Source organism: Ostrea edulis, chromosome 4, assembly GCF_947568905.1.
Source record: "Ostrea edulis chromosome 4, xbOstEdul1.1, whole genome shotgun sequence".
In the NCBI taxonomy this organism is placed as follows: domain Eukaryota; kingdom Metazoa; phylum Mollusca; class Bivalvia; order Ostreida; family Ostreidae; genus Ostrea; species Ostrea edulis.
The window spans coordinates 86,546,322-86,559,067 of record NC_079167.1 but is presented as its reverse complement, the minus strand read 5'-3'; positions in this window follow the sequence as shown (position 1 = coordinate 86,559,067).

Sequence of the window (12,746 nt, the reverse complement as noted above, 5' to 3'; positions counted from 1 at the left end):
TAATAACGTGACATCATGGTACATTTTTCAGTTGACGTCACCTATTTATTTTTAACATAATATTATCAGAATCGCAGTTAGCAATCTAGCATAATTTAAATAATTGTTATTACTGCCAATCGCAGAAAGACCAATTATACAAATCAACTCAAGATCAAAATTTTAAATGCCCCTACTGTTTTGGTTTTGCAGTGTAAAGCAATGAGAAAGCCATTTTATAACACATCATAGACATATATTGTCACAATATAAAACAGATGATGTTAAAAACGTCGCAATATGCCAAATGACGTTTATTCAACTGTAATGAATCGATACGATCACCTCTTGTGCACAATATCTTTTTTCATTAGAAGTGATACGTTGAATTAACCAATCAAAAATGATAATATATACTGCATTTTTACTGCTTTACAATGCGAAACTAAACAGTACTGATGTGCTGCGTTGTTTGTTTTTCGAAAATAAAATCCACTTCTTTTTTTTTCTGAAAAAAAAATTTCATTTGCAAAAGAATATCAACCTAAGTCTTTTACATTGTGACGTCATGCTGTTCAAATGTAAAAGGTGCAGATAGCAAACAGTACCCAATATCATAAATCCTAAAAAGAATACAAAATCGAGAAAATTACAAACAGGAACCCCTGGTAAGCACTAGAGGTGGTACAGGTGCCTAGGAGGAGCAATCATCCCCTGTTGACGGGTTACATCATCAGTTAAACAATAGAACGCTAGAGAGGTTCAGAATGTTGAATTACCAGTATCATTTTCTGTAAATGCATGGAAATGGGATATTTTTTCCTAATTACATCACCAAGTAAACTAATCAGAAAGTCCCGACGTATGCTTATGATGTCATAATCGGTATGCGTATTATCACACTTCCGCCAAAGGTCCTTTGCACACAAACCAACAATCGGATCACCCTTGTCTTTTTTCGTTACCGGTAAGAATTCATCTGCAGTTACGGAAATAGCCGAGTAGTTACGAGTGACAAACCAAATGTGCGGAGACGCAGAGGAATATGGGTATTATGACGTACTATAAAAGATGTGGATCACGTGTTAAAGTTGACCCACAATTGGATCCAATATGAATTTCGTTCGTTCTTCTTTGTAATATTGTTATGAATTTGGTGGAAATAAGAACTCGAAATCATTTTCAAGCCCTCTTTAATAATACAGTGAATAAATGCTTTGAAGACATTGAAACTTTGTAGGATTCTGTGTAATTTGCTACAAAACACAGTAAAAGGCAGTCGGAACAGTTCTTATCGCCATATATGTCGCCATGTAAAACTAGAACCCTTTCTGTTGCACTTTTAATAACATGGACCCACAGAACAAAACAACTCCATAGATTCCACGCATTAGACTCTTCAAAATAATGTGAAAAATTCATTAAATCAAAATTTTTATGCAATATGTCTGACAGACTCGTCCTACATAACGCGCTAAATAAAGCTTGATTATCCCCGGCATTTGATGTAATAGAGAATATACATTGATTATAGTCCCTTATTTTGATCAAGAGATTTCAATTTGTCTCATTATTATGCAAACTTAATGTCAAATTTGAATATAGTTTTGACCCTTCGCGAGAATACGTTATTACTGAGGCTCATAATTAGAATGGCCGGGAGAAGAATTTACGACCAGGGAAAGCGAATATAAAACTGAATATTAGACAAATATATTCTTATGCATTGCTCTTTAATTTTCGTAAAACTATTGTCTTTTCTAATTAAAAAAAGTTGGCATGTTTATAATTTAGGGACGTTCTATTCTATTTAATTAAGAGGAATGAGAAAGACAGTCACTATAATAATATTCTACGGAGAGAATTAACAATGGAGATATCCCGGTATATTAGAATAAGTTTATTTTAAATTAATTTGAATTTCCATCCGTATCATCATTCTTATGTAAAGTTGTAAGATCCAGAATGTACGCGAATAAATGTTGGTTAAATCTACTTATTTATGAAGTCACAGTGAGAAGAAATCTAGGTGTTCCTAATTTTAATTAGTATCACCTGCGTGTATTCGTTTACTGGGTTGTGTTTTGTTTGTTGTTTTGTTTACATAGTATTGGGTTTTTTTTGTTTATCGACGAATTCCAATCCTTACTTCCACCGTCAATCGAGGCACTGAATCCTTGCTTTGTGGTTCCTCTGTGAAAACCACAGTTGATTTGTATGTATGTCGGTTGATGAAGAAAGGTAATAGAGCCAGCTCCAGTCCAGGGAGGGGCACACACAGATTCATTATCTGTCCCCCATCAATCACCCGCTCATCATCCATCATACCGAACGTACGCAATCAAACTTCACTGTTTTCCTTACAATTTTCATGCAAATTTGATTGAAAAAAAACGGATTTAAAACATGACGATATGTCAAAAATAGCAGTCATTTACATAAACTGATACAGTATGTATATTGAACCCTAGTGTGAAAAGGTTTAAAAAGAATTATTTCTTTCTGGAAATAAATGTATTTCGATTCAGTGACAAAATTTCTATTTGTTTTATGTTATCTAAAAAAAAAACTTGACCGTCCAATTTTTTGTTTATCTACATGGTCAACAGTTTTCCAAACACACCGGACACCACCACTCGTCCTACCACACCGGACACCACCACTCGTCCTACCACACCGGACACCAACGCTTGTCCTACATTTTTACCACACTGGACACCACCTCTTGTCCTCTTCTTACTGGTAGTTTCTGAACGTCACGCGAGATATATTGGGAAAAACAGAATTTTAATGAATAAATGAGAGAGAGACAGACAAAGAGAGCAGCTCAGAGAGAGAGAGAGAGAGAGAGAGAGAGAGAGAGAGAGAGAGAGAGAGAGAGAGAGATTCTTTGCATTTCATATTTTTATATCATTATTATCAATTAGTAAACAGATTATGTCAACAGCTACTTTGAACAGCTTGTGTGAATGGGTGTGAGAATACTAAACACTTAATTGTCATGTGGTTTGTTGGTATATCATATAACCAGTATATGCATATGCCCAAAGGCGGATCCAACGCCGGCGACCCATCCCTTGTTTAGTGTGTTTCCCAGACCTCTGAGACTGGATCCGAAACTAATTACACATGGTATTTAATCAATTTCGAATATGTACTTTGTTCTTACTCACCCTCCCCCCTTTCCAACTTTTAAAACTTTGTATCAGTCAAGCCGAAAGCCTACATCAAAGGGGAGGCGAATTTTATTTATATGTGGTAACTTTCACAGGGGTCTGAGATACCATTTTTATTTCTTATAGTTAAAAGAGTTCGGTTATACAATCTGTTTCGTTTTGGTGGGTTTGCGTTTTCGTTTCTCACTTTACAGGTACCCGTATATGCAATGGACAATGTAAATAAATTTTAAAAATGTGTTTCTATAAAAATGGTATCGATGTAATCAGGGGTGAACATATATTTTATATTAATACCATCCCCAATAAATTCTTGGACAACGCGTGTGAGATCCAGATAACAAACTTATTTCCGGTGTAATTATACTAATTTAATTCTTTGTAACTAGAATATATAATTTATTTCTTTTGAAACTAAAACAAAGAGTTTATTTCTTATCTAATTAGAATAAAGAATTATTTCTTTGGAAATTAGAATAAAGAATATATTTGTTTTATATTGAGAATTAAAAGATATGTTTCTTAAATATCTACCTCGTATCTCATATTTTCTATAAGCATAGGATATAAAAATCATGATTAGCATGTATTTTCTTAAATACCATATCCTATACTCTTGGGCTGATATGTACCTTATAACGATCTCGCCGATAGAGGGTGCGATAAGAATAAATGTCATGTAATAATCTGCATGACCATGATCGTATTCCGTTGAAATTCCGAAAATGAACGTGAGTCGCGTAATCAGACAATGCAACCGCTTTGATTTCTCGTGACGCACCAAAATCTTGGCGCACGATGTGAACGTAAATACATACACTTAAAGAACAATGGAAATGTACAGAGGCTGATAAAACACACTGAGAAACATAACCACCGTGTGGAGATTATCAAATTTTAATAATAACACCTAATTATATGCGGAAGTTAGAAGAAAAAAATCGTCAAATGAAAGAAGGCCCGGGGTAAATGGGTTTCATTAAGAGACAGGAGAATTTGTTTTTCATGGTATAACATCTATTTACTGAGGTGCAGGGTAGGATAACTTAAAATGATGTCTCCTCGACACTTAACCTGATTTAGGTGAAGTTATTGACCTAGATGCATGGTGCTTATGTCGTAGCAGTAAAGGGCCATTTTAAGGCCATATTTGAATGTCATATGACCTTCACCTTTAATATCGGATTCTAGGAGAAGGAACAGTCTCTAATTTGAGCCTGACGAGGCATTGAACCCAGGACCTACGAGTTCCGCAGCGAGCGCTCTGACCACTTCGCCACCGGTCATGAATAGATTTGCTGTTGCACACCCATGTGAATTGATCTGCTGCACACCTGTTATATTACGGTCAAATTAAAAGTTTCATACTCCAAATGAAATTTGAAACATTGCCCACCCTTCTACCCTCGAATGAACAGTTTCCAAGGCCAAATCCCAAAGACCTGTCCCATTGTAGTACACTTAGCTTATATGCAGTCGCAGCCTCCCTGGGTATATCAAACGTCTGCGGTGGGTTGATGAGGATCGAGAATTGAATTCGGAACCTCCCAAAGCGAGCACCCTAACCACTATAAACCATGAGATAAAAATCAATCATAAATCGAAAGCACTACGACTGAGAAAATGTACTGATTTTAAAATTTTCATTTAAAACAAAAAACACTTGACTCCGCAAAATATAACGCCTTCTACATAATTGAATGAACATAATGCAAAGTTGTTGTTTTTGTTGTGTTTTTTTTTTTTTTGTAGCTCTTAATCCTTTTTGTAAATTCAGGAAATATTGCTTTATTCTCGGCACGTTCCCCCGCCCCGATCAGCTGGTGATAAATGAGCATCTTTGTAGGTCCTCTCTATCGTGTTATGTGGCGCCTTTGACCCAGGTACACAGTTAATAATTGCAATATGTCCATAGGGTGCGCTTTACAAATTATCATATCAAATTTAATACGTTTTTTGAAAAAGGAAGAAACCAGCTATATCATGTAAATTTATACGTTCCGTTACACAAAACAAACCGTCCTTTCCGGAAATCCCCAGAGCCGTAACTTACACATGCAATTGACGACCACTTTTTGACAAATAATTTGGAATTGTTTTAGGAATATGTTTGGCAATTAATGAACCAAGTTTAGTTTGTAGGAGAGAGCGGACATTAATTAGTCTCGATCAAAACAATTGAACACGTGACGTCAGCGATGAAGTAAATGACGTATGAGTGACAATTTGCGGTCACTTGGCGTAAATATGTCATGTCGCGCGGTCGTCTGCTCATCTTTACAAGTCCTACCCCATACAAGCCTTCCTGAATATGGTTTTCTGGAAATTTGAACTGACATACAGTAACAATCCAGAGGTTTAGGGAAATAAACTTTCCTGTGCCGTGAATGCGGCATGCGCTAACGACGGCACGTGCAATTCTTTCTGAGCATGTCAGAGGAAGGGCACGTGTCCCCGGGGAACCTCAGGCAAATGGTGCGAGAACCTGGTGTTACAGCCTGACGCAGATCCAACGCACCTGACGGTAGTGGACGTGCTAAAGCAGTTTGATGCAAGGTTACCTTACGACGGCGAGTACAATTCACGTGTGTAAACACGTATCAGCAGTTCGCGCAAGTTACGTCCCTTGCCCGCCATCTCCCGGCTAAAAATCGTATTTCCCTACGTTGGCCTGTGTAATTTTCTTATCTGCAGCTTTAACATTTGTTATTTTTCCATCCATTGCTGTCAGCTATAATAACGCCAAAGCTTGATAATAAACTAAAATGCACAGTAATAACGTCTTACATTTGGTAAGTAAAGAAGGAAAACTTGGGTATTCACCGATTGACCTTTGACCGACCCCGCAAAGGGACGTAACTCGCGGCGAAGTGTTGATACGAGTATTGTAAAACAATTAAAGAAGATAATTCTTTACTAAATTACAGCAGATACGGTTATATATTGGAAAATGAAAGAATGTGTAAATAAACACGGACTCCAAGCCAGGAAACACCAGAGGTGGGATCATGTATCTAGAAGAAATAAGCGTTCCCTGTTGACCGGTCACACCCGCTGATGGGGAATGGCAAGGGATCGACGTCTGTGTGGTTGGATGACTTTTATCGTGATGTCGTTCGAACTTAACAATAACGAAGAGAGTTATTGTTGATCCGTACATTCGCTGCCCAGGGCAACGCAGGACAAGATGACAAATCGGATGTTGTAAAACAAAAGGATGTTATCGTCGAAATGAATTTGGACAAATTATGTAATTAGTTTCTGACAGTACTGTGCAGTTCCTTATACCTGTGGAAAAAAGCTGCACGCGACACAGCGCAGGGCTTTCTCCAGTGGATTACAGATGATTAAACTCATCTGCGTGCTGTGGGGGGGCTATGTACTTATTGAATCACTTGGGACCATTCACGAAGTCAATAACTGAGTCAGGCCGCTTGTCCTGTTTGGTGTTTACCGCACTAAAGTGCATGTAGCTGCTGATTAAGTCATGAGCACTTGTAGATATTCATCAGGAAAACATATCTATACATTGCTATCAGTACATACTACTAGAATTTCTGGGCAACTCTAAGAGAGATTTGGGACAAACTAGAATGGAGGAAACTTTTATTTTACCTTTAACTTTAACACTGTACATGTAACCCCATAATTGTATCTAAATGAAAGGTGAACATAACGAACAGTCAACAATCTCATATAACTCCTATATAGCAAATGAAATCAAACAATTTCTCGTTGAATGTGACTCGAAGGAAAAACTGTGATCACGTTTATCAAGTTATGACACCCTTTTCCCCAAATCCCTCGGAAACCTGACTATATAGCAGTGCCCCCCCCCCCCCCCCCCCCCCCGACAAATGGTAGCTGAGAGCCATTTTTGGTGCACAGTAGCTATAGTTGAGATTACATATTAATTCATTGTGAAATCAACCCATTACTGGTAAGTGTATTGAATTATATATATTGAACGATTCGGATGTTGTGTTATATAATATATATATATATATATATATATATGCAATTCAACCTAAGATCCTATACCGATTCTGTTTATTATAATTATTAATAGCAGTAGTACCTCTGAATATTTTAAAATGTTTCGATTTCTCAGAAATTACCAAGGTGTGTTTTCTGTCAATTTTTGTCAGATTAGGTCTTTATTTGACAAAAAACCTTTGTATGCCGTCACTTCCGATTATGATTTATTTAATCAATTGATTTTTAGACCCTTTTGTGCAGAATAATTGACAGAACGTATATAAGATACAAATAATACGTTTTCTTCTATTCACATTCTATCGAGCACTGTTTTAAAAAGACGGGAAAATGCCTAACTCATGACGTAATACTTTAAAATAAGCAATTATTTTTTTTATTTAGTTAGATAGCATATCTTGTTCTTTTACAGAATAAATAAAGTTATGTATAGTATGTGGATAAAAAGGAAATAACTCCTTTAATCATTTGACCAATATACATCTTTCTTAGTAATTGTAATTAGAAATAATAATTCATTTCAAGATATGTTTTAATAATTGGATATATCTCAAATTCTGAATTGGTCTTCCAACAATCTGTTGGAATTCCCATGGGCACGAAAATCACCACAGAATCCTCCAGATCTCCTTCGTACTTAGATATTTTATTGAAAATGGATATTAACGGCAAAATAACAACTCAACTTTATGACAAACGGGATGATTTCAGCTTTTCAATCGTCAACTTCCTATATTTATGTAGCAATATTCCATTATCACCTGCATATGGTGTTTATACCTCTCAACTGATTCGATGTGCAAGGGTTTGTTCTGCGTATGATCAGTTTTCAAATCAAGGCAGGATAATGACAAACAAGTTGATGTTACAGGGATTTCAACAGTCTCTTTGAAAGTCAGCATTTCGCTGCTATGGTCGTTACAATTATCTAGTTTGCGAGTACAACCTATTATGGGGTCAAATGATTTTTACCACGAATTACTCCATTTACCTGATCAAGACGTAGGGTTTACGGCGGGTGTGACCGGTTGACAGGAAATACTTAATACTCCTAGGCACCTGATCCCCCCTCTGATGTGTCCAGGGGTCCGTATTTGCCCAACTCTTTATTTTGTACTCCTTATAGGAGTTATGAGATTGATCACTGTTTGTAATTTTCACCTTTCATTTCGCGTACTATTTGAATTTTAAAGTTATCGCAATTCCCTTTAATAAACTGATGTTGGCAAAACTTTATTACTGTGGGCATTTATCAAAATATTGGTGTCAATTATTTAATTGGAGAGCTTAAACACAAATTATTTTTTCTATTTAAACAAAAATCCTAGCAGATACGCCCTTGTTCAGTTGTTAACGCATGACGACGGACGCTGACCAATTGCAATAGTTTACTCAAGTGACCTAAAAACCAAAACCGGGAGGGGAAGCCCTGATAAGGGGCAATTCTGCTACCTGAAAGGTGAAGATAACGAACAGTGATCAATCTCATAACTCCTCTAAGCAATACAAAATAGATCGTTGAACAAATACGTACCCCTGGACATACCAGAAGTGGGATCAGGTGCCTAGGAGGAGTAAGCGCCCCCTGTCGACCGGTTACACCCGTATATAATAGCTCTCTCAGGAGGTAATGCACTCACCAACCCAGGAAACTCGCAAAATAGCAGGAGCTCTAAGTACCACATCAATCCAAATTCTAAAAAAGACTTAGTTTCTCCGTCTGTAGAGAAATTTGTCTACTACTTGGTGGACCATGCATTAACATATATCTTAGTATAGGAAGCTCTGAACAAAGTCTAGAGGCAAAATATTGTAGATGTCTTTTTCCATGGGTAATTGTGAAGCATTGACTGTGTTTCTCTCCTTAAATGGACTGAGTTTATATGTCTTAATTTGGCATTACGTCGATACCTGGTGATATATTGCTTTGAGTGAAGGACTCTTGGTAAGACCTGAAATACCTTGCAATGCAGTAATTTATACTCAAAGGGGAATAACTCTAAAACATCACATTGACTATCTGTTTGATAAATTTCTGAACAAGTAACACGCATTAAACACTAAATACAAATGTGTATACAAGTGTCACACCTCAAGTAGAAAAACTCAGTACATAAATCCTTAAAACGATCACAGAATTATACATCAAACACTAACATTAAAGTAAACAAACATTTCTTATCAAACACTAACATGCTTGTAATATCAAATATTTTTTTTTATTTTATACACTTGTATCAGCAAATAAGCAAGCATTCCTAGTGATACATACTCACCCCTTGACAACCAGCATCCGGAACTACTTTTCTTTCTTTCTTTTTATTTCATCACAGCCCTGTATTGGGCCTTCTGTGAAATAGAAAATCATTGTGTGTGATAAGATACTTCGGTTTAATACTTATATCGCTTTCTCTATTTCAAGCACGACGTATATCACCTCATTGATAAAATCAGTGTATGAAAGTTTTCACCTCATTGATAAAATCAGTGTATGAAAGTTTTCACCTCATTGATAAAATCAGTGTATGAAAGTTTTCACCTCATTAATAAAATCAGTGTATGAAAGTTTTCACCTCATTAATAAAATCAGTGTATCAAGGTTTTCACTTAATTAATAAAATCAATGTATGAAATGAGCACAGTATAAATTCTTCAAAAGGAATGTTTAATCCTATGATAATTATTATTCCGATTCTGCACTGCGCTACACGGATGATACCTCAATTGAAAGTCGATTTCAACGACCCGTCCGAAAACCCATATTAGACATCAGACCGGTGTAGTAAATCAATGTATCAAAGTTTCCACCTCATTGATAAAATCAATGTATCAAAGTTTCCACCTCATTAATAAAATCAATGTATGAATGTTTTCACCTCATTAATAAAATCAATGTATCAAGGTTTTCACCTCATATATCATGTTACCTAAAGTATAGTACAACCCTGTTTGTCTTGATTTTAAGACCTTTGAGTAGAAATCCACATTTTCAAACATTCCTCACTCATAACTTACGATGACTATTGTGAAAGTGGTGCCAGTCGATACCAAATATTGCGCTTAGATTTACCGAATATAGCAAGCACGGTGTGACTAAATAATAGAATTAACCATTTCTGAATGTTCAGGGCATACAATAATGGCTAAATAACACAGCCAAGCTACTCTTCACAATTTGGCATATAGAATTTTTAAATACCTATTTGGGACTAGTTACATACATGTGATGTAACAAGCAAATAAAAGAATACATTTTGGCGAGAATACACAGGCAGTGAACAGTGACTATCTATGTAACGTATTTCTAAGTTGTAAACTAAGACAACTAATAAACAAAAGATATACATAACTGCTGTCTTGAAGAACATACTAAGATATCAAATTATCAAGTAGAACTTGCCCCAAAAAATGTGGCTAAAGGTGGCGGTATTTCATGTAAATAAATGTATATGTAACACAGGCCATGTAAGGGGAAATGTAAAAACGAAACCCGGACTACGGAAAAATATGTCCCGGTGTACTATACTACATTTATATCAAAACATCACCGTTGAAAATATGAACAAAAATATTAAAGGGACACTACAGTCCATTTTCCACATTACAATGAAGTGTTGTTTTTTTTAAAAAAAACACCACGTATTGGGCCTTCGTGGCGGAGTGGTTTCCTGAGCATCGCGCTCAAAATCACACGGCCTCTCATCTGATCTGCTCGGCGCGGGTTCGAATCCCGCTCGCGCCGGTAAGTGTGAACGTTTCCCATGCAGTTTACTTGCGGAAGGTCGGTGGTCTCTTCTTAGGTACATTGTATTTGGGTTAAGTTCTCTCTTCCACCAATAAAAACCTGGACGCCACCATATAACTGAAAAATTGTAGTGTATGGCGGAAAACATCAATCAATCAATAGAACACGTATTGATATAAAAATCATATCGATACTGACAATTTTGAACAATCTGGAGGCGTCAATTTGCTCTCAAAAAATGTTAAAAGCAATTATCGCATGGTTATTAGAAATTCGTTGTAAAATTTAACATTTGTAAAATACAAAGCACATTATAGATAAATTTTGAATCTAATCGCATTTGAAAATATTTTTTATCTACGCTCTCAAAACTAGAAGTGCAAGATATTACACAATAACGTTTTCCCAGCCACAACATTGTTACAAAACACAAATGCGATAATGTAATAAAATACAATAATAATGAATCTTTACCGGAAACAAAAGTGGTACATATTTAAGCTTTTATATGCAATTCTATAGAAACTCCATTTGACCTACCAATACCCTCAAGTAACAAACAAATTCTAAAGAGAAAAATTATATCATTTAATAACTATCTAAGTGATGACTTAACAACGATGCTGATTGGATGAAAAATTCGTTTGATTTCTCAGTCAAAAAAAATTTCGTCCGGAGTTCATCTGCACTAAGCACGTGGGACTACTATTTCTTTCCCGTTCTAAATTTAACGCTATTTAGAGAACGAGAATTTCCACACAGGCATTGTAAACGAAATGTATTCATTTGATGCATCGTCGCAAACCACGGATTATTGTTTCATTCTATTTAACAAATATAATGAAATAATATTCCGTGGTTTGCGACGATGCGTTTGATGCTACCAAAATAAACACAACCATTTATGAATAAAAGACAAATTTAAAAAACAACAACACACATAGGCCTAGTGATGACGTGGCAGAATAGTAACTTGATGACGTAGGGCACTGACTGGTAGAAGTCGTCTGCTTTACGAGTTCGATAACATGACGGAGCAAGCAACGATTTTTGATCTAGGAGATATTGTTGAACGTCTTCTCGTACGCAATACAGCATACACCCGGTCACCACTTGTTCTCTTCCTTTATATCTAATTCAGCTTTTAACCATTGCACATTTAATTTGGCGTATAATCCATTTAATTCTGCACAGTAATTCAACCTAACCTGAACGCAGCCAGTTTTGTTGTTGTTTTCATTGTTACATGTACGTATCTAGGTATTCCTACGCGCCATTTCAAAAACGAACTATATGTTTTGCTATTTTAAAAACATAATTAAAAGATAAGAAATAAAACTTATAATTCTTTATTTGATGCATTTAGCTCCAAAACTTCATAGTTATTTCGGATTTCAAACATTTCGGTTGAGCATCACTGAAGAGACATTATTTGTCGAAATACGCATCTGGTGCATCAAAATTGGTACCGTATAAGTTTTACATGTATCAAACGAAAAACGGGACGGAAAACTTCATCAATGCACATTGATGAAGTTTTCCGTCCAATTTTTCGTTTGATACATGCATCAAATAGAGAATTATAAGTTTCATTTCTTAAATATATACCAGGAGCATAGCTAAGGGATGGGTGCTAGATGTGGACTCCCTAAATAGGGAGGATGTTATGGCAATAGACCCACAGCGAAACCCTGGTGGGGGTCCGGAAGGGGACAAAGCCCCTGGAAACTGGTGGAATCTTGACTTGGAGTTTTGCACCTTTCAGAGGACACGGAATTCATTTTCAGATAATTTGCATGCAATCTTATGTTAAGAGGAAAACATTATAGTATAGTAAAAATTACAAACAT